Source organism: Giraffa tippelskirchi, chromosome 9 (genome assembly GCF_054371585.1).
Source record: "Giraffa tippelskirchi isolate mGirTip1 chromosome 9, T2T-mGirTip1v1.2.pri, whole genome shotgun sequence".
Taxonomy (NCBI): domain Eukaryota; kingdom Metazoa; phylum Chordata; class Mammalia; order Artiodactyla; family Giraffidae; genus Giraffa; species Giraffa tippelskirchi.
Genome location: NC_137283.1, coordinates 136,014,695 through 136,037,023, shown reverse-complemented (window position 1 = coordinate 136,037,023; position 22,329 = coordinate 136,014,695). Strand labels below are relative to the sequence as shown.

Here is a 22,329-nt window from a genome sequence, read left to right as displayed (position 1 = left end):
ATTTCTTTCTCAGATTTTTTTATTGTTTAGTCATGGATACTATTTCTGATGGAAAAAGCATATAATTAATTTGAAATCATAATATAAAGTGATTGATTGATATTACAAGTCAAATGGGCACCCAGAATTTGAATTATATTTTATACCATCAAATGAGAGTCAATCTATATGCATACAACTTAGTGCTTTTTCTTTTACCTTCTCATTTTAAATTTACATTGACTGATTTGTTCAATAGATATTTATTAATCATTACTGTGTGTCATACTTTGTACAACCCACTACTAATACAATAAAAGAAGAGAGTATAAAAAGGCTTCTTCTAGGGTAAAGTTCCATAAGAAGCTCTATGAATCTTTTTTTTAGAATCTTACCATAGTGCTTAGTACAGAATATGCAGCAGTAGATGCTCAATAAAATATAAGATTAAAAAATATTATTAAAAGTAGCTTTGAAATCATATAGTCTAATTGCTTATTTCTACAGATGACAAAGCAGTTAGCCAACTTACTACTCAAGATCCACAGTTAATGACACGGGCAAGATTAGAATTCAGGTTTCAGATTCAGGGCTTTTTACACTCTCTTGCTCTTCCACCTCTAAGAAGATGATTATCACAAGATTGTTGTTGTTTAGTCGCTCAATCATGTCCAACTCTTTTGTGACCCCAAGGACTGTAGCCCACTCTGTCCATGGAATTTCCCATGCAAGAACACTGGAGTGAGTTGTCATTTCCTTTTCTAGAGGATCTTTTCCACCCAGGGATCAAACTCATGTCTCCAGCATTGGCAGGAAGATTCTTTACTGCTGAGCCACTAGAAAAGCCCTATCATAGGATATTCAAGATAAAATGCAACTAGTGTGTTATATCACAAATAATATTACACATAGATTAGAATATATACATTTCATATAATTAATTAGAAAAGAATATAGTGGGCAGACTATAGTGTGGTGAGGTATGAGAAGTAGGATATGTTGAAGAAAATAAACAAGTCTGATTTATATATAAAATAAGTTCAAAAATGAAGCTAATTTTATTATAAATATTATAGAGGAGCAATAAAAAATCTAACAGAAATTTGAGAAAATCATAGAGAAATAAGAGATGGATAATGTATGGATTTAAAAGACGCTTACTCCTTGGAAGGAAGGTTATGGCCAACCTAGATAGCACATTTAAAAGCAGAGACATTACTTTGCCAACAAAAGTCCGTCTAGTCAAGGCTATGGTTTTTCCGGTGGTCATGTATGGATGTGAGAGTTGGACGGTGAAGAAAGCTGAGCGCCGCAGAATTGATGCTTTGAACTGTGGTGTTGGAGAAGACTCTTGAGAGTCCCTTGGACTGCAAGGAGATCCAATCAATCCATCCTAAAAGAGATCAATCCTGGGTGTTCATTGGAAGGTCTGATGTTGAAGCTTAAACTCCAATACTTTGGCCACCTCATGCGAAGGGTTGACTCATTGGAAAAGACCCTAATGCTGGGTAGGATTGGGGATGGGAGGAGAAGGGGACAACAGAGGATGAGATGGTTGGATGGCATCACCGACTCGATGGACATGGGTTTGGGTAGACTCCGGGAGTTGGTGATGGACAGGGAGGCCTGGTGTGCTGCAATTCATGGGGTCGCAAAGAGTCGGACACGACTGAGCGACTGAACTGAACTGAACTGAATGTATGGATTGTATGACTCAGAAATAGAGTAATTGAGAGGGGACAAGGGTTTGGAAATAGACTTTCTCAATTTTATATTTACATTATAAAATTTGAGGTAGAAGCTTGAGGGTATTATAAATTTTTGTTATAAACAGAAATCTTCAGTATATTTAAGTCTATAGAATTTTGATCACTATACAATAAATATAATTGAGTTTTATTAGAGTAGTATTACTTAACAAGGTGCATATTAATTTTATTAGGGAATAGATTGAATTAGGCTAAGATATAACTATAATATTTAAAATGATGGGAAAAAAGAGATATTCTAAACTTACAAATTTGGGAGGTAAAATGACAATGATATGAACTCTCAGTCCCCATTAGCATTTTCATCAGTTTCATAGTTTTGATCTTCATATCAGCTTAATGAATGCTAAGGAATGAACTGTGTATCACCCCACCCTCACCCCCCTCAACTGATATGTTGAGTTCTTAACCCACATGTGACTGTATATTGAGATAAGACTTTTAGGAGGAAGTTAAGACTGAATAAGGTCATCAGTGTGGGGTCATAACTGGTTAGGATTAGTGGTTTTATAAGAAGAAGAAGAAAGATCTCTGTCTCTCTCTCCCCAGTGTACACACAAAGAAGGGGTCCTGTGAACACAAGCAGGATAGCAGCAGACCAGAAGCCAAGAGGAGAGGGCTCAGAAGAAAATCTACCTTGATGGCCTCTTGGACTTCCCGGTCTCCAGAACAATGAGAAGTAAATTTCTATTGTTTAAGCCACCTAGTCTATAGTACTTTGCTATGGCAGCCACAGCAGTCTAAGAATTTTGGTAATAGCTACACTTAACAGATAATATACCTGATATGGAGAGCGACGTTTTTGACTTAAGCTTATGTGGTTGCAGTTTTGGGACATAAAACCAGATTGCTTTAAGCCCATGGTTCATTTTCTTGGTTAATTCCTAATTAAAGAGTCATTTTGAAGTAACCTTACTTGATACTTTGTTAAGTATTTTAAGTCGTCGATTGATCAATAATACAGACATCACTTTAAAGTCTGCCAGCTGTAATCAACATAATACAGAGAATTAGCTGCTGAGGAATGCCATAGTAGCTGTCAGAAATAACAGGGAAATATAGCTAAGATTTCATTTACTCAAAACATCAGGAAGTGGTTTGAAGATTACCTAAAACTGCACAGAATGTCACATTTGTCATCTGCTGAAGCCACTTGTCAGAGGGGCAGTAATGGCTTCACCTGCCTTCAGCCTGTCACACTCCATGTGAATACCTTTTGCAGTCAGGTCTGCACTGCAATCCTGGTGGCCAGAGAGTCTGGAAGATAATACTTCTTGGTTCCAGCTCTAGGAATACACAAGATAGAGGGCAGTGGGGAAAGCATGCTTATTGCCCCTGAAGAAAACAAATCCAGCTCAGTTTAGATGCATGATACTTGTCTTCTCTATGCCTATTTGTCATTGTCGTGGACTGAGGAAAATACAGAGACAACTAAATCAGAGTCCATGCCAGAGTCCTCAGGTCCTCACAATCCGGAGGAAACACAAGAATAACAACTGCTTATAAATGCAATAATGCTATACTGTAATTCTTTACCAGTCATATCATTAGCATTATGTAATATCACCTCCTTAGGAGAAGATTCATTCCAACACAGGTATTCTCAAGAAGAAAAGTGACTATAATTTATTAATCTCTTTTGAATTCTATTCTGACTAGATTTTCTTGTTCAGTTTTTGTGTTAACTATTTTCAGGAATATCTTTCCTGAAAGTGTCTTCAATACTAGTTGTAAGCATTATGAATATATTTAAACATAGCCATATAATTTTATTATCTAAGCCAGCTATTAGTATAACTCTTAATAAAAATTAGTCTGAATCAAGGACTAAAATTACAGCTCTAATTTTAGAGCTCAAATACTATCATTGAATTTATAAATGACAATTTCAGTTAAATTTGATGAAAACTATAGTTTTCAAAATTATATTTTGACAATATCACAGGATTTATAAACATGTATGACTACTTTATCTTGCATAAATCTTTAAAATAATATATCTACAAGAGTTCTATTTCAATATAATTATCCTATCATTAAATAAATCAAATTAAAGAATACCTTTTATAACTTCCCACTAAATTTTTATTAGACACTGATTTTCTCATCATTCTTTCATTAGAAAAAAAGCATGAAAAGAAGCATATCATTAAATTATATATTATTTATTTCATAGAAATGTAGTTCTCACATTTTAAGGAGACCCATAATTTCAATTACAAAACTAATATCTGCTAAAGTGTTATTTTCCAGCAAAACAATAAAATAAAGAAAGGATCTTCTCTGTCTTCTTTCAGTTCTTTGTTTCAGGGAGAGTGGGAAGGAGAAATGGCCAGAGGACTATTGCCTCCAGAGACTGAGCCCCCATTTTTCCAGGTTATTTCTCCTGCTGATCTCTTTTCAGTTTTCTTCTTTTCCAAAATGTGTTCTTTTGTAGCCAGCCCAAGTGATTAGGCACCCACTTCCACTACCGTCACTCTAGGTTTTCCTGAATGCTCCTTCCAAACAGATTCCTCAGTTAAATTGCATCAGTGACCTTCGCTTTATTCTGAAAAAATATCAACAGGTGCAGCTGAATTCTGATACTTAAAATTATGAATTATGAAATAAACTCAGGGTGGAGCTGGAAAAGTAATAGTGGTTTGGCCACAGTGATATAATGATGACAAAAGAGCTCAACTTGAGCACTTAGGAAGGATCATTTTTCTAGAGATTTGAGAAACAAAATACTTTCCTCTAATTTTTAAGCTGGAAAATAATTTCCAGCTAATTCTTCAGAGCCACTCATCATCTAACTAACCACCAAGTTAATTCTGTTCTTCTTAGAGAAACAATTATTTTAGAAAGATGTTAAAGGTAATTCTTATTATTCAAATTAAAAAAAAAAACAAATTACAATTTTTCCCTAAACCTTTCCAATGGCTTTAGTGAATGGCACCATGGTCCCTCCAAGTTGTGCAAACAAGAGAAGTTGTCATCATTGTTTATGACATGTTCCTCTCTTACACCACCTCTGCCCTGTATCCATTCGTCAGCAAATCCTATGGATTTTATCTGACACTTTTATCAAATCCACGTAGTTTTTCCCATTTCCCCTCAACCTTAGTCTAGAGCTACCACTATTTCTCATCGGGACTACTTCTAGAAACTTCTCAGGGACTTACCTATATTTACTGTTTTATCATACTTAAATCATCCCTCCAGAAGTGATCTTTAACAATGTAGATACAGTCACAAGTACTTCTTTCTCACTGATTGATTTCCCATGGCTCTAAAATATTCATTCTCAACAGGGTCCTTTATAGAATATTTTGGAAATATGAATGGAAATATTTTATTTCGAGTCCATGGCAGACTGCATTTTCAAACAATGACACTATCCTTAATTCCTATTATACTCTTCCAGCAACATGATTTTGGCACTTATCCCATCAAGAAGTGCAAAAAGTTCCCTCTCTTTGAATCTAAGTGACTTGGTAACTGCAGAGTAAGTGATATTAAGAGACTTCAAAGGTTAGCTCATAGAAGGTGATACAGCACTCACTTAGCTCTCTTGGAATGATCTTGGAACCTTGCTACCGTGTTGTGGGAAAGCTGCAGCCACAGAGAGAGGTCACTAGCACATGGTCTGCTCAGTAGTTCCAGCTGAAGCCTCACCTTTCAGTGAAAATCAAGCACTAGAAGTGTGTAAGCAAACTTTAAGATGATCCAAGTCCCTAGCTACTGAGTCTTATCTCTCAAGTCTTTCTAACTGAGACCTCAGATATCCTGTCACCACTTTGCTCTTTCTGAATTCTTAACACTTAGAATTGGTGAGTATAATAAACTGGTTATTTTATGCTACCAAATTTGGGGTTGTTTGTTATCCAGCAATAGTAATTGGGACTCTGCTTGAATTTATATGTTGAATTCAACATAATTCTATCATAAAAGTTTTAATTTACTTTTCTTTTATATTACTATAAGGGAATTATTAATTTTTAAAAAAGTATGTGTTTAGGTAGGTGTATTAGTCAAGGTTATTCCAGAGAAACAGAACCAATAGAACAGCACAGGATGTATTTATATCTATATCTGTCTGTATCAATCTAGATTTATTTTAAGGAATTGACTCATGTGACCATAGTAGTTGAAAGACCAAAAACCTGCAGGGTAGACCCAGGAAAGAGTTGATGTTGTAATATTGAATCCAAAGGCAGTTTAGAGGCAGAAATCCTTCTTTTGGGAACCTCACTTTTTTTTGTCTTAAGGCTTTCAACTGACTGGATGAGACTACTCACATTGTGGAGGGTAATCTACTTAACTAAAAATCTACTGATTTAAATGTTAACCACATCTAAAAAGGACTAAAAGCCATGTAATTGGAGAGTGTCAGGAGAATCTCCACTTTTCTCTCTTTTTCTCTGTTGGCCCTGCCCCTGAGGCCAGCCCTAGGTGTGGAACAGTACAGTCATGGCAGCAGGCATGTGAATCCCCAAAGGAAAAATGCTTCTCTGGGTAAAATAAACTAGGTAAAAAAACCCTCCCTATTGTGATTCTAAAATTTACATGGAAAGAAGAAGAGCTAGAATTGCCAAAACAATTTTGAAAAAGAAGAATGAAATGAGAGAACTGAGAATTCCTGATTTTAAAATTTGCTATTAATTGATAGTAAGTAAGGTAGTGTGGTATTTGTGAATGGGTACATATTTTCACCATATATAAACTAAAAAAAAGATAAAAAATGACAAAATGGTTATACAACAACAACTTTATATGGCACAATCTGATATACCAAATATTCATGTAGCCACATATTGTGACATCACAAAATTGGAAGACTAGAAGGAGGAGACATGTCTGTGTTGTAGGTGACAAAGTTAAAGAGTTAAATCCTTGTCTTTAATTGTAGGCAGTCAGTGGATAATTTACAATGTTAAAACATTCAGTTCAGTTCAGTTCAGTCACTCAGTCGTGTCCCACTCGTTGCTACCCCATGAACCTCAGCATACCAGGCCTCCCTGTCCATTACCAAATCCCGAGTTCACCCAAACTCATGTCCATTGAGTCAGTGATGTCATCCAACCATCTCATCCTCTGTCGTCACCTTCTCCTTCTGCCCTCAATCTTTCCCAGCATCAGGGTCTTTTCAAATGAGTCAGCTCTTCACATCAGGTGGCCAAAGTATTGGAGTTTCAGCTTCAACGTCAGTCCTTCCAATGAACACCTGGGACTGATTTCCTTTAGGATGGACTGGTTGGATCTCCTTGCAGTCCAAGGGACTCTCAAGAGTCTTCTCCAACACCATACACAGTTCGAAAGCATCAATTCTTCAGCGTTCAGCTTTCTTCACAGTCCAATTCTCACATCCATACATGACCACTGGAGAAACCATAGTCTTGACTAGATAGACCTTTGTTGGCAAAGTAATGTGTCTGCTTTTTAATATGCTGTCTAGGTTGGTCATAACCTTCCTTCCAAGGAGTAAGCGTCTTGTAATTTCATGACTGCAGTCAACATCTGCAGTGAGTTTGGAGCCCCAAAAAATAAAGTCAGCCACTGTTTCCACTGTTTCCCCATCTATTTGCCATGAAGTGATGAGACCGGATGCCATGATCTTAGTTTTCTGAACGTTGAGCTTTAAGCCAACTTTTTCACTCTCCTCTTTCACTTTCATCAAGACAGCTCTTTGGTTCTTCACTTTCTGCCATAAGGGTGGTGTCATCTGCATATCTGAGGTTATTGATATTTCTCCTGGCAATCTTGATTCCAGCTAGTGCTTCCTCCAGCCCAGCGTTTCTCATGATGTACTCTGCATGTAAGTTAAATAAGCAGTGTGACAATATACAGCCTTGACGTACTCCTTTTCCTATTTGGAACCAGTCTGTTGTTCCATGTTCAGTTCTAACCATTGCTTCCTGACCTGCATACAGGTTTCTCAAGAGGCAGGTCAGGTGGTCTGGTATTCCCATCTCTTTCAGAATTTTCCAGAGTTTATTGTGATCCACACAGTCAAAGGCTTTGGCATAGTCAATAAAGCAGAAATAGATGTTTTTCTGGAACTCTCTTGCTTTTTCGATGATCCAGCAGATGTTGGCGATTTGATCTCTGGTTCCTCTGCCTTTTCTAAAACCAGCTTGAACATCTGGAAGTTCATGGTTCACGTATCGCTGAAGTCTGGCTTGGAGAATTTTGAGCATTACTAGCTTGTGAGATGAGTGCAGTTGTACAGTAGTTTGAGCATTTTTTGGCATTGCCGTTCTTAGAGATTGGAATGAAAACTGACCTTTTCCAGTCCTGTGGCCACTGCTGAGTTTTCCAAATTTGCTGACATATTGAGTGAAGCACTTTTACAGCATCATCTTTTAGGATTTGAAATGGTTCAGCTGCAATTCCATCACCTCCACTAGCTTTGTTTGTAGTGATGCTTTCTAAAGCCCACTTGACTTCACATTCCAGGATGTCTGGCTCTAGGTGAGTGATCACACCATTGTGATTATCTGGGTCATGAAGATCTTTTTTGTACAGTTCTTCTGTGTATTCTTGCCACCTCTTCTTAATATCTTCTGCTTCTGGTAGGTCCATACCATTTCTGTCCTTTATTTAAAGAGCCCATCTTTACATGAAATGTTTCTTTGGTATCTCTAATTTTCTTGAAGAGATTTCTAGTCTTTCCCATTCTACTGTTTTCCTCTATTTCTTTGCATTGATTGCTAAGGAAGGCTTTCTTATCTCTCCTTGCTATTCTTTGGAACTCTGCATTCAGATGTTTATATCTTTCCTTTTCTCCTTTGCTTTTCGCTTCTCTTCTTTTCACAGTTATTTGTAAGGCCTCCTCAGACAGTCATTTTGCCTTTTTGCATTTCTTTTTCTTGGGGATGGTCTTGATCCCTGTCTCCTGTACAATGTCATGAACATTAGGAAACATCATTGTAAAGTGTGCTATTTAGAACTGTGGAGATATAGGACAGAAGAAATGGTGGAGAATTGAAAGTGGTTGTTTCTATGCAGTGAGATTCTGGGGTGGGGAGACAGGCAAGAATTGTTTGATAATATATTACATATATCATTTAGGGCATCATTATATGTAATTGTTCTCTGCTATGTAATATAAAATAATTAGGATTTAAAGGGTAGGAATTATTCTGGATTTGGGAAAGAGTGAGTACAAAGACCAGCTCTATCTAAACAGAAGTTCTTTGCCTGGAGGTAACAGTGGGTATGTTGGGTTCTGGGGAAATGGAAAGGCATGAGCTATCTCAAGCAGGGGGCTGTGTTAGAGAAAGTAGTTGAGTCCATCATCAATGCCAGGCTGGGAGTTTTGGATTTAGAAGTCTGGAGGTTTTGAGCCCAAGATGCGAAGTAGTTGCCTCTACCTATATGACCCTGGACAAATTGTTTATTTTCCTGGATCTGAGTTTCACCACTGTAAAAATAAGTAAGTTATCTTTACGTGTCACTTCAGATTCTATGATGAAACTAAAATTCCAGGATGATTAATCTGCAACACTGAGAATGGGGGAGACCGAAGCAGACATTTCAGTTTGGAGGCATTAAAGTTATTTGTTTAGAGGCCCAGGAGAAAATACTAGGTATTCATTTTGTGAAAGAAATGAAAGATAGCAATAATGTATAAGACAAAGTTTCTCAAACTCTGTGGTCTCAGGACTGTTAATTTTTATTTTTTTTAATTATTGAGGATCCCAAAAAGCTTTTGTTTATTTGGATTACACTGATAAATATTTACTATACTAGAATAAAAGCTCACATGTATAGAATCCCACACAATTTTGCGTTTCATTTCAGAGGACTTTGAGGCTCCCCTGTGGCCCACCCATAGATTACAATTTGAAGACTCTACCACATTTTATTTACCCATTTCTCATGTGATAGGGAGAAGGCAATGGCACCCCACTCCAGTACTCTTACCTGGAAAATCCCATGGACAGAAGAGCCTGGTAGGTTGCAGTCCGTGGGGTCACGAAGAGTCGGACACGACTGAGCGACTTCACTTTCACTTTTCACTTTCATGCAGTGGAGAAGGAAATGGCAACCCACTCCAGTGTTCTTGCCCGGAGAATCCCAGGGACAGTGGAGCCTGGTGGGCTTCCGTCTATGGGGTCGCGCAGAGTCGGACACGACTGAAGCGATGCAGCAGCAGCAGGATAGGAGTTTGAGGTTAGAATAAATGTGCAAAGCAAATCTGATTTTGCAGAAATTTTTGAACAATTCTAGAAAATAAACCACCCACCATTGGCTTTATGTTACTGAGCCAAAATATTCTTTGGTCTAACTTATGTTGCTGGACTAGATGGCCTTTAAGAATCCCTTCAGATTTAAGATTGTATTATTCTATGATTCATCCTTATTGGCTAGTTAGACTGTTCTGATTTCATTCCTTTGTTGCACCACCCTTACTTCACCAGGGTTATGTCCAATTGGCCTCATGTTTATTCCCCAGAAACTGTAGTCATAAATTTATCTTCCAATTTCCTTTGCTTAATTTGGAAAATGTCGAGTAAATTAAAAAGTCTATTTCCAGGGAATAAAAAGCAATGGCAAGTAGCTTATTTATTATACACACACATATTTCTTATGACAAGGAACAAGAGAGGAAGTGTTTTTTGGCCAAAGCATTGCATTTTTACAATTCAGAATTTTTTTACCTAGTAAATTCCATTATTCTTTTCTACACCACTTCTCCAATAGTAGAGTCCCTTTAAAAAAGGAGAAGAAAACATCTTTATCCAAGCATACATAACAAGTGAACAAAGTCTCTGCTTAAAAAAGGCTACAGTACCCTAAATCAGCATGTGCAGATATTTTCAGAAATTCCAAGAGCAAACTGTGATCTTGAACATACCATGTATTTCCCAGGACTTCAGAAAAAATTTGGAGACAGAGAGCTCACCAAACTTCAAATTTGTAGTTATGTAACTTGAAATAGCCAGCTGATCATTAGGAAATGCAGCACTAAATAAGGACTGCCCAAATATAGAAATGTCTGAACAGAAAAAGTGCAGATTTTATTTTAAAATTTCAAGTTTATTATAGAGACAGAATCCAAATCTCTGAAAAGGCTGACAGAGAGAATTTGTAGGTTTCCTGAGAAGAAAATTAAATTCATATAAATGAATAACAAACCTGATTCTCTGCCTAAAGTTTTTCAAAGTGAGATTTGGCTTAGCTTCAAGATTAAGTCAACAAATTGGTGTGTTTTCAATTACCTTTTTGCCTTGTCCTCTTTCCTATTTTTGTACCATTTGTTTAGTCACTAAGTCTTGTCTGACTCTTTTGGGACGCCATGGACTGTGGCCCCCTATACCCCTCTGTCCATGGGATTTTCCAGGCGAGAATACTGGAGTGTGTTGCCATTGCCTTCTCTGCTGACCCAGGGATTGAACCTGTGTGTGCTGCACTGGCAAGCAGATTCTGTATCACTTGGGAAGGCCTCCTTCCTACCAAGCTTGAAATTCCTGCCATGGAATATTCCTGGGGAAACACCCCTTTCCTACCTAGATTGGAATGCTACTGCTCTCCCATTAGCACAGAGCAGATCAGGGCCTTCGTGAGTCGACGCCCTGTTTCTGAGGGTAACACACATACTTTGATGTTACTAAGAAGAGAGAGTCACTGGCCTATATCCCTGAATCTCCCCTTCCACACATACCCCACCTCCTTCCCACAGAACACAAATCTAAGTGTTTCCAAGGGTAGGCATAGGTCTAGGAGCACCCAGAACTGAGCCATCATTAATACGTGAGCAGTGGAGTGCCCAGATCACCTGCCTTATATTTTTTCTATCATTGCTGCAAAGGTATAAGGTTGAGGAAGACCAAGAATTAGTCTTATTGACACCTGACAGGGAGCCCTAGGATGGCTCATGAGAAAAGGAGAAGGAGAGGTTTTCCCTCTGACCCGATTATCCGTGCTTTCTTCTCAGAAAGATGTTGCTGGACCCCACTCCTAAGCAACACCTGAATGGACAGGTATGAATAAAGCATAGCAAAAGCAAAAGAAACGATGTAGTCAAAAGTGCAATCCTGGTAGCTAAGAGTACCTTTCTTAGCCTGAATAACATTAATTATCTCATCCACTCAAATTGGGAACATTTCCTTCTGCCTAGCAAAATAAATCTGTGAAATCCAATATACCAAGTGTTGAGAGAAGGTGGATCCGGGGGAAGACACAGATTGCTGGTGAAGTAGAACCATCCCTTTGGCTCTATGATGCGAAGTAAAACACGTGAACAACCTGCCGTGGACAAACATGTTCAGAGCAGTTCTGTTCAGACTTCTAAAAAACCAGAAACAACCCAAATGTCAACAGGGATACAAATAAACACGCTCTGGTCTAGTCATACAAAAGCCTGGTATATAGCAGGAAACATCAATGAACTTTATTCCACAAAACCACATGGAGGAATCTCAGAAACACAGTGGTAACTGAAAAAAAGGCAAGTTCCAGAACACTGTGCAGTGGGCTTTGTGTATCTGTGGTTTTGCATCCGTAGAGTCAACTAGCCATGGATGGATAAGTTGGTTGAACCTGCAGATGCCAAATCTGCAGATAGCAAGGGCTGACTGCATTCACTTTTTTTTTTTTTTATTTTTTTATTTTTTTTTTATAAATTTATTTATTTTACTTGGGGGCTAATTACTTTACAATATTGTAATAGTTTTTGCCATACATTGACAAGAATCAGCCATGGGTTTACATGTGTTCCCCTTCCCGAACCCCCCACCCACCTCCCTCCCCCTCCCATCCCTCTGGATCATAAGAGCTTCCCAGGTTGGTGCTAGTAGTAAAGAACCCACATACCAACACAGGAGGGGTAAGAGACGCAGGTTCGATGTCTGGGTTGGGAAGATCCCCTGGAGGAGGGCATGGCAGCCCACTCCTGTATTCTTACCTGGAGAATCCTGTGGGCAGAGGAGCCTGGCAGGCTACATAGGGTCGCGAAGAGTGGGATACAACTGGCGCAACTTAGCACGTACACATTTGTTATAAAACGCAGTAACTTAACACTATGTTGGTTAAGCATGTAAACATACATCATAGGATTATTTTAAAAAGCAAGGGAATGAAAAACATAAAATGTTGGATGAGGATGACTTGGGGAGGGGTGGGGGAGGCAGAGATTTAAGACCAGGAAGGAGTATGGGAATAGAAGTCAATTATCAGTAAGATTGCAATTCTTGGATTACAGATGCTTTATAAATTATAAAAAAGATAAAGGAGAAAAAAATCGAAGGGTTATGGTCTTTCATTATTTCCTGCTCCTAATCAAGGGGAAAAAAAATCAATAAATAGCTGAGAGCCCCAGAGAGGGCCTGATGGTTGGAAAAGTTGTGGTCGTGGCTCTCTTGTACCTCTTGCTGTCTTCAACACAACATTCTCTTCACAGGAAGTGTCCACAGTAAAGCTCACTATCAATTCCAAACATGAAGTCCTCGTCCAACAGCGCAAGGGAGGCTTTTTGGCTGCCATAAGCTGCCCCCAGAGAATCCACTCATTCTGTGCGCTTGTCGACTGTGTCATAGCTCAGCTCAAGTCTCCACAAGATAAGCTCTTCAAGGCGGAACATTTCCAGCTGTTGTGGTCAGACAGCAGCAGGTTCTTATCTGAGGACAGCAGGGCCATGTGGCACACCGCAGCCGGGGCAGTGTCGGGGAAGCATGTGGTCTCTGTACACAGTAGCAAGGTCCAGTAGACAGCAATTAGCACCAGGAGAATGAAGATGAACGGGACATATACATAACCTTCATAAAAATGTCACAGCGAAAAAGACTCACAAACCATATGGATCCATGCCTGGGCTCTCCCAGGGTTGGCCTTTTACATTACACTAGTCCAAGGGATGGCTTTTAAAAAGAGTTGTTTTTTTTTTTTTTCACTGCTGCGTCTTTCTGACGAGCCCCACCAAAAGAAGTAAAGAAGTAGGCTGCCTCTGTGATGCTGAATGAATCAATCTTGACATTTTGTGGCTTTCTCCACTCCAAGTTTCTGCACCAGCATTCTCATCTGCATCTGTTGATAGGTAATTAAGTAGACAGCTTCCTCTGGTACTGTTTTCTCTTTTACATTTACTGATGTTGTTCTGAACCAATGGGTATTTCAGGTACGTCCTCATTCATTTTCAAAAGACCAGTACTTAAATATTTTTTCTTAGCAAAGAAATAAGCCCTTGCTGGCTGATTTAAGCAGAAAAAAAATTTATTCAAAGAGATTTTGTGTCACTTGCAAGATAACCAAGATGACCACAGAATCAGTCCCAAGAAATAGCCATGATATATAATTCTCTATATATTTAATACTAGAGTTATATATCATATATACTTTGATGCAGCTATTTCACTTCTAGATATATATCTATTAGAAATGAAATCTTGTATTCTCCAAAAGATATATTATAGCCCCAAACTGAAATACATTCAAATGTTCATCAACTGTAGAAAGCATAAATAAAATATGAAAAAAAAAAAAAATCATACATTAGAATATTATATAGCCATGATAATGATGATAAGTGGAACAAAATGAATGAATCTCACAAGCATAGAATTGAGCAAGAGAAGCCAGACTCAAAAAAATGTGTACTGTGATATCACTCCTATGAAAGTCAAAAGCAGGCAAACTAATTTATGATTTTAAAATTCACAACAGTGATTATATTTGGAGAGGAGAGTGGGAGTAGTAATTTTAATGTGCAGGATAAGGATTTCTGGGAATTTGATAAGGTTCTATTTCTTTTTTTAATTTATTTTTAATTGGAGGATAATTGCTTTCCAATGTTGTATTGGTTTCTGCCATATATCAAGATGAATCAGGATGTATACATACATCCCCTCCCTCTTGAAACTCTCTCCCACCTCTCATCCCATCCCACCCCTCTAGGTTGTCACAGAACATTGGGTTGAATTCCCTGTATCACACAGCAAATTCCCACCAGCTATCTATTTTACACAAGGTGATGTATATGTTTAAATGCTACTCTCTCAATTTGTTCCACTGCCTCCTTCCCCAGGTTCTATTTATTGATCTGTGTGGTCTCATAAGTATGCTCAAGTGGTAATTAATTATCAAGCTGCACTCTTAGGAGTTTTGCACTTTGATGTATGGATGGTAGACTTTATTAAAAACATTTTAAAACTGTTTATTTTCCTTTAATAAGATGTGTTTTATTTAGCAATAGAGATAATGTTATTTGCGATATCCTCTCTTCTTTTCTGTGTGGGATGGAATGATAAGCATTCTTTCCAATATGTACACACTTCTCTCTAAATTTTTATTTATGAGAAATTCCTTGTCTTTTGTTTTCTCTCTTTTATTATTTTCTTTTGTATTTCTTAAGTTGATACTGATGTGGAGCATAGTGCCTTTTCCTTGATTTCTTTCCAAAACACTCACAGAAAGCCAACGTAGGTCATAGAGTTTACTTATTTTAGGGGGTAAATGAGGCAAGGCAAGAGGCTTATGCAGATCAGATGATTTAAATATAAAGTTCTTACCCTCTAAAGTGTTGCCATTATCCTGATCCTTTCCTCCCACTACACAATCTCCTGATGGAAAATTTTCACTGCTTATCTCCTTTTCTTGGATTCCCATCCCCATCACATTTCTTATCTTTGCCAATCTAATGGTTGTTGTTGGTTTTTGTTTTTGTTTGTTTTCCTTTCTAGCTAGCTTATGTGAAATCTCCAATATAATTTTTAAAGGGTCACTTAATCTGATATGTAGGTTTTACAGACCATATGCTGAAAGCTAATTTCTCATATCAAAAATGTCTCATCAGATTGACCAACTGAAATAGTCCTCTCCACTTCTCTAGGCAGAGTCCTGCTGCTGGCCCTTAAACAGATGATCATTCTTCACTGTCCTTGATCCCTACACTGTGCTTATTTACACTTATTTTCATAACCATGTAGATCCTAGTGCACTGCCCACATTTAACACATTATCTTTCTTTTTAATTGAGATATAATTGACTTTTAATATATTAGTTTCAAGTGTTGTTGTACAACATTTTATCTTCTAATTTAAAAATAATGACAGCACAAGGCCATGCAGTGGCTCAAAACAACAGAATTGGTTTGCTGCTCTTTTGTGTTATTTTCCTTTGAGGACTTATTTATTTCTGGAAGACCTTGCCACCCTCTTACAATTTATTGTCAAACCAATATCTTCATGCATATTCATTAATTTTTTAAATTGGCTAAAAGATCTTTATATTTGTAGTTTCCTGATGGATATTTTTACATGGAAGTCTGGTTATTGCAACAATTTTATTATATCTAAAACCCAATTGATATATGTCCCTATCCATGACACTCGTCCACCATATTGATTATGTCATGCTAACTGTAGAGGATGAACTGTAGTGGAAAATGAATTGAATGCTCATTAAGATTGACAAGTGGCACAGGAGAGAGAATAAACTCTCAAAAGTTTTAGAGTACCTATTATATTGAAGTTTTTATAGCTCTAATGATCTTGGCTATACGGAAACAATCTTTCTAAGGTTAAGGGCAAGTTGCTATTTATTGCAGCCCTTCTTATTAAAAAGAAACTCAATCGCTTTGCTATTCACCTGAAACTAACATAACATTGTAAATCAACTATACCCCAATAACATTAAAAAATGAAAGAAGCTCAATGCTTTGTGGGCTTTGGAATCTAAGGCAACATATGCTACTCATGGGAGCAATGCTCTGACTCACAGAAGGCTCTCAGCTTTGAGTGCTAAATTGTGCTAAATTGTGTACAGATCCAGACTCAGTGAGAGCTGCTTGGCACTTGGGCCATTTGCTTCAAGATCTGAGAATGTTCAGGTTATCCGTGGTGGTTAAATATGCAAGGTAGAATATATATCGAGTTCTATCAGAAAGGTCACAGTTCAGACATCTAGAATTCCAGAACAAAGTCATGGGTGCTTTAGCAGAGAACTAAGTATTTGCTGTTTTACAATAGTTCCTGGTGTGCTATTTTTCCTTGGTAGAAATCGACTTTAGAATTTGAGTGACTCAGATGGTAAAGAAACTGCCTGCAATGCGGGAGACCTGGGTTTGATCCTTGGGTTGGGAAGATCCCCTGGAGGAGAGCATGGCAACCTACTCCAGTATTCTTGCCTGGAGAATCCCCATGGACAGAGGAGCCTGATAGGCTGCAGTCCATGCATGTCCGCAAAGAGTCAGACACGACTGTGTCTAAGCACAGCACAGCAAATGAAGCAGGGAAGGAGTGGTTGAAACCCTAGATGTGGCATAGTCCCTTGAGATACCAGGAAGTTTCCTGGCAGTATGTCCATTACATCAGATCCCTTTCACCGTTGAGGAAGAAGTGATGTCCCAGTCAGTACTGACACTTAGTAGAGATACGGGTTTACTTTATGTATAAACCTTGTCTCAGCAAGCACCACCATCTGAGAAATTACAAAATGCCAATCCATTTTTATCATATCCCATATAACAGTGACTCAGATGAAGGTACTCATTTTGTGACAAGAGACACATGGCTCCAGACTATAAACTTTATTGCTTAGAAGTATCTCAGCTAATGCACCAAGGTGGGTAGCCATAGTCTGAGATGTGGAATATTTGCTATCCAATAACTGATATTTGGTACTGAGTTGTCAGAAAAATTGGACCCAGGAACCAAAGAGAGGTAATACAGAACCTTCTCACCATCAGTGACTCTCTTTTGGAATTCGAGTTTCCTATTTCTGCCCTGCCAAATCAAAAGTCTCAGTTCCCAGGAAGTGAACATGTATGCTAGAGGATACTGGAAAGATTCCTCTGAACTTAAAGCTCTACCTCCCACCTGGTCATTTTTTTTTTTTTTTTATGACTTACTTACTTTATTTTTTTTTTAATAAATTTATTTATTTTAGTTGGGAGCTAATTACTTTACACGGAGAAGGCAATGGCACCCACTCCAGTACTCTTGCCTGGAAAATCCCATGGATGGAGGAGTCTGGTAGGCTACAGTCCATGGGGTCGCTAAGAGTCGGACACGACTGAAGCGATTTAGCAGCAGCAGCAATTACTTTACAATATTGTAGTGGTTTTTGCCATACATTGACATGAATCAGCCATGGGTTTACATGTGTTCCCCATCCTGAACCCCCCTCCCACCTCCATCCCCATCCCATCCCTCTGGGTCATCCCATTGCCCCAGCCCTGAGCGTTTGTCTCATACATCGAACCTGGAATGGTGTTCTGTTTCACATATGATAATATACATGTTTCAATGCTATTCTCTCAGAATGTCCCACCCTCACCTTCTCCCTCAGAGTCCATAAGACTGTTCTATGCATCTGTGTCTCTTATTCTGTCTCGCATGTAGGGTTATCGTTACCATCTTTCAAATTCCATATATATGCATTAGTATACTGTATTGGTGTTTCTCAGCCATTAAAAAGAATACATTTGAATCAGTTCTATTGAGATGGATGAAACTGGAGCCCATTATACAGTGTGAAGTAAGCCAGAAAGAAAAACCACCTGGTCATTTTTGATTTTTCACGTCATCAAAGAAAGGATTTAACTTAAAGTGATTGACTCTAATTTTCTTGAAGATCTAGGATTTCTGCTATCTAATGGAAAAGAGGGAAGTCTGCCTGGACTTCAGGGTATTTGGGGATGTCTTTGGGAGTTCTGTGCTCAGTAATAATGATAAATGGATGCCCAGCAACCACAGTTTTAAAACAGAAATGCATTAAGAGCTCAGACCCTTTAGGGAGGACAGTCTAGGTCATCCCACTGGACAAGCAACCTAGACAAGCTGAGGCACTGGCAAAGGGTAAACGAGTCCTCAAATGAGTAGTAGAGGAGTGAGATGGTAAGTATCAATTTCAGCATTAGTTGTAGCAGCAGGAAATGCAACTTTTTGCCCTAAGTTTCTTTAGTATCAAGTATGAATCTTTATAAATATTGCAAGTGGTTGTGACCTAGAAAGGAACTCTGAAGAACTTGACTTAATGGAATTAATTGATCGGGGACACAAGATCTTAAGGTGCAAAGGATAGACAACATCATATACTTCTTGTATCCTGCTTCATGTCTTCTCTGCAGATTTGTACCAGCTTTGCTCAGGTGTCTCTTAATGCTTGTGCCACATAACCCTCCTTTCTGCCCCAGGACACTTCTGATACTGCAACATGAGATGCGTGCATGACTCTGTACCTTCATGAATACACAAATGAGAACTGCAAGGGAGTGATCCCACTCTTAACTAATGAGGGCAATGGAGCCAATTAATAAATATTTCTCTTGTTTTTTCCCCCAGTTGGACAATCTGAGATATATTCCACGAAGTGCCTGAGAATTTTTGACAAGATGGTGCAGTATCATCCATAGTAATGGCCAATTCAATATACACCCTTTAATTAGCTTTCCCTTTCTCCCTATCTCACTCCCTATGTCCTCCTTCCTTTCTCCCTGAGATTACTCCCTGAATAAACTATTAGTATGCAAGACTTTGTTTTAGAGTCTCTTTTTTTGAGAAATCTAGGCCAAATAAATTAGAGGAGAGATCAAAGCTGAAGAAATAAAGTTGATCAAAATTTTATTTCACTTCACCCCAAAGGAATCGTAAGAAATTTTGTGGGCACGGCTATCATGCACTTCTTATGTGAATCTTTAGATGTGAAGCTGGAAAAGTTTAGCTGCCTGAAAGAGATGGGGTCATTATTAGCCTCCAGTTTCCAAGAATACAGTGAAGTTCTAGTGGTCTACATCAACCCAGTTTGCTCCTCAGAGAACCCTCAAGAAATTGTTTTTGTAGTCATATTACATAAGAAACTATACATATAGCCAAGACTAAATTCTATGCTCACTTTATCAACATCATAAAAAAGTTTCTCCTGTGTTTGACAAGTATAATATCAATAAATCAATTTTAGTGTTTTAACATTAAAACCTTGTCTCTTTTTTGGTTGGGTCTGAAACTGATAGCACATCATTTACAATACACTCTGAACCAAGAATGCCCTCTTATAAAACTTCTCAGTTTGTTTTTCCTCTGTAGAACAATACCTCTATAAACTGTAGAGAATCCATTGTTAAAACATGAAATCTGTCTTTGATGATTTTAGCTATACTAAGTAGTAAAGTAATTTTGGTTCAAATGTAAGAGAAACCTCTCTATCCTTCTTTTAATTCTGTCTCATTACAGAAGGGTCTAAGTATTAATTTAGGTATTCATCAACTTTAAATAATGAAAGAGTATTTAGGTTACAATAATTTCCAAATCCATCTTGAATATATCAGCATTTGATAAGAGAAAAGTATGATGACATTATTTATGTCTGCTTTATTCTTATCTTGAATTGTTTTAAACCAAGGCAGCATGTCTGGGTTTACTAATACTTTCCTGATGGCTCAGTGGTAAAGAATCCGCCTGCCAGTGTGGGGATGTGGATTTGATCCCTGGGTTGGGAAGATCCCCCAGAGAAGGAAATGGCGCTCCACTCCAGTATTCTTACCTGTGAAACCTCATGGACAGAGGAGCCTGGTGAGCTACAGTCTGTGGGGTTGCAAAAGAGTCAGACATGACTTGATGACTAAACAACAAGAAGAAGAGAAAAGCAGTGCCTCAACAATAATTAGAAAATCAATTTGAAACTCTTGACTCTATAATCTCTCTACATCATACCTGAGTCTGCCCTTCAAAGCAAAAACATCTAAAGGTCTCTCTGGTTCCCCTTCCTTCCCTCAGCCACACCTAGAAAAATATGTGAAGAAATTGCTTCACTTAAAAACTCAGTCTAGGAACTTCCCTAGTGGTTCAGTGGCTAAGACTCTGTGCTCCCAGTGTAGGGATCCTGAGTTCCATCCCTGGTCAGGGAACTAGATCTCACATATTGTAGCTAATATCTGGCACAGCCAAATAAATGTATAAGATTTTTAAAAATTCAATCTTTCCAAATGTGATGAAGTCTGTTGTTATTTTTGTTTAGTCACAAAAACATAAATCCAATTTTCACCTGACCATGCAACTGATAATTTAAAATTGTACACCAATTTGAATTCATCTGAAACATTTTTAGATGAAAAAGAAAGAAGTTTTGAAAGTGTAAGAGGATGAGAAACAGAAAATTTTATCATTTATATAAGAGAAAAATGACTTCACTTCTACATAATTATTGCAAAAATTAAATGCAAAATCTGAATCTTGAGTCAACTGAGTAAGCCACCACACCTAGACCAATTATATTTTCTAGAGTAAAAAAAATAATGACTTTTGTATGAATTCTGTGTGTGAGAGGTAGCCAAAATGTATTGATATTCTTAGAACATATTGATAATTTATAGAGATTAAAAAGCATAATTTATATCTAACTACCCGCTAAATCTACACCATATGATTGATCATTGCACCTAGAAAAGAAAATTTAGCCACCACTGGTAACTTTTTAAAATACAAAAAAGCAAAAATCAATATAATGAGCATCTAAGACTAAATATTTGTTACATTTTTTGCCATTTTTAATATATTTGTGGGCTTTGTTTCTACACATATGCTGTATTTTATACACGTTTATTCAGTCATAAAGAATGCATATCACTTTTTAAATATTATACAAGTGACAGCATATTAGATGTAGTCTTTCTACAACTTCTTTCAGCATTATGTTTTTGAGATTTTTTTCATATTGAAATCTTGTTTTAGTGGTTGAGAAGTTTCCATTGTATGCCATTTTTAGTTTAGTCTGGTTTATTTGATCTTTATTTAACAATCAGTAATGCATTGTCTCTTTACGCACATGTGCTAAAATAGCTGGGCTACAGGGTGTGCAACTTTAACTTTCTTAGATGTAGAGCGGCAGCCTGTTATACAGTAGGTATGTTGTTTGTGTGAGTTCAGATCATTTACCCTTACCCTCTTTGACTGTTTCTTGATCTCTAAAATGATGATAGTAGTAGTAACTGCGAATGACAGACTGCCTGTTATACTCCAGTATCCACTATCCTCTTTATCCTTAGAAGAGTTTCAGGTATATACAAAGCCATCCAGATAATGGCTACACTTTAGGCATTCTTCCTAGATGTGGACATATGACTGCATTCTGGGTCCTTCTCTTCCTGCTATCTAGGAATTGTTGGAGAGAAAAAGAGAGAGAGAAGACTTATCCCTAGAGATGGAATCTCTGTCTTGAAATATTGAACCTGGCAGAGCTGTCCTGTTAGTCATCTACTGCTGGACTCTTATAGGGAGAATAAATAGACTCTTATTTAACCACTGGATTTTTATTAGTCTCTTTTTTATGGCAGTTCAGTTTACACCCTAAGAATTCATAATTTGTGGCATTGTTGTACTAAATTACAAACTCTAGAACAGTGCTCAATAAGTATCAATTATTTTGTTATCATTACAGTGTCAAATGGCTCTCTAAGGAGTTTCACTAATATATAAACTTACCAGCAGGAGACCCAGGTTCAATTCCTGGGTCAGAAAGATCCTCTAGAGAAGGAAATGACAACCCACTCCAGTATTTTTGCCTGAAGAATCCCATGGGTAGAGGAGCCTGGTAGGCTACAGTCCATGGAGTTGCAAGAGTCAGACACGACTTAGTGACTAAACCTCCACAGCAGTGCATGAA

At 37.8% G+C, this 22,329-nt stretch overlaps 1 long non-coding RNA gene across 1 annotated transcript in view; it reads left to right on the top strand.

The window, feature by feature from the left end:
- Positions 1-13,438: 13,438 nt before the first annotated feature.
- Positions 13,439-22,329, top strand: part of LOC145521770 (uncharacterized) — a 78,930-nt gene continuing 70,039 nt past the window's right edge. Inside the window, exon 1 of the long non-coding RNA XR_014065671.1 lies at positions 13,439-13,767. This is a non-coding gene — a long non-coding RNA (uncharacterized LOC145521770). The remainder of the gene's footprint in view (positions 13,768-22,329) is intronic.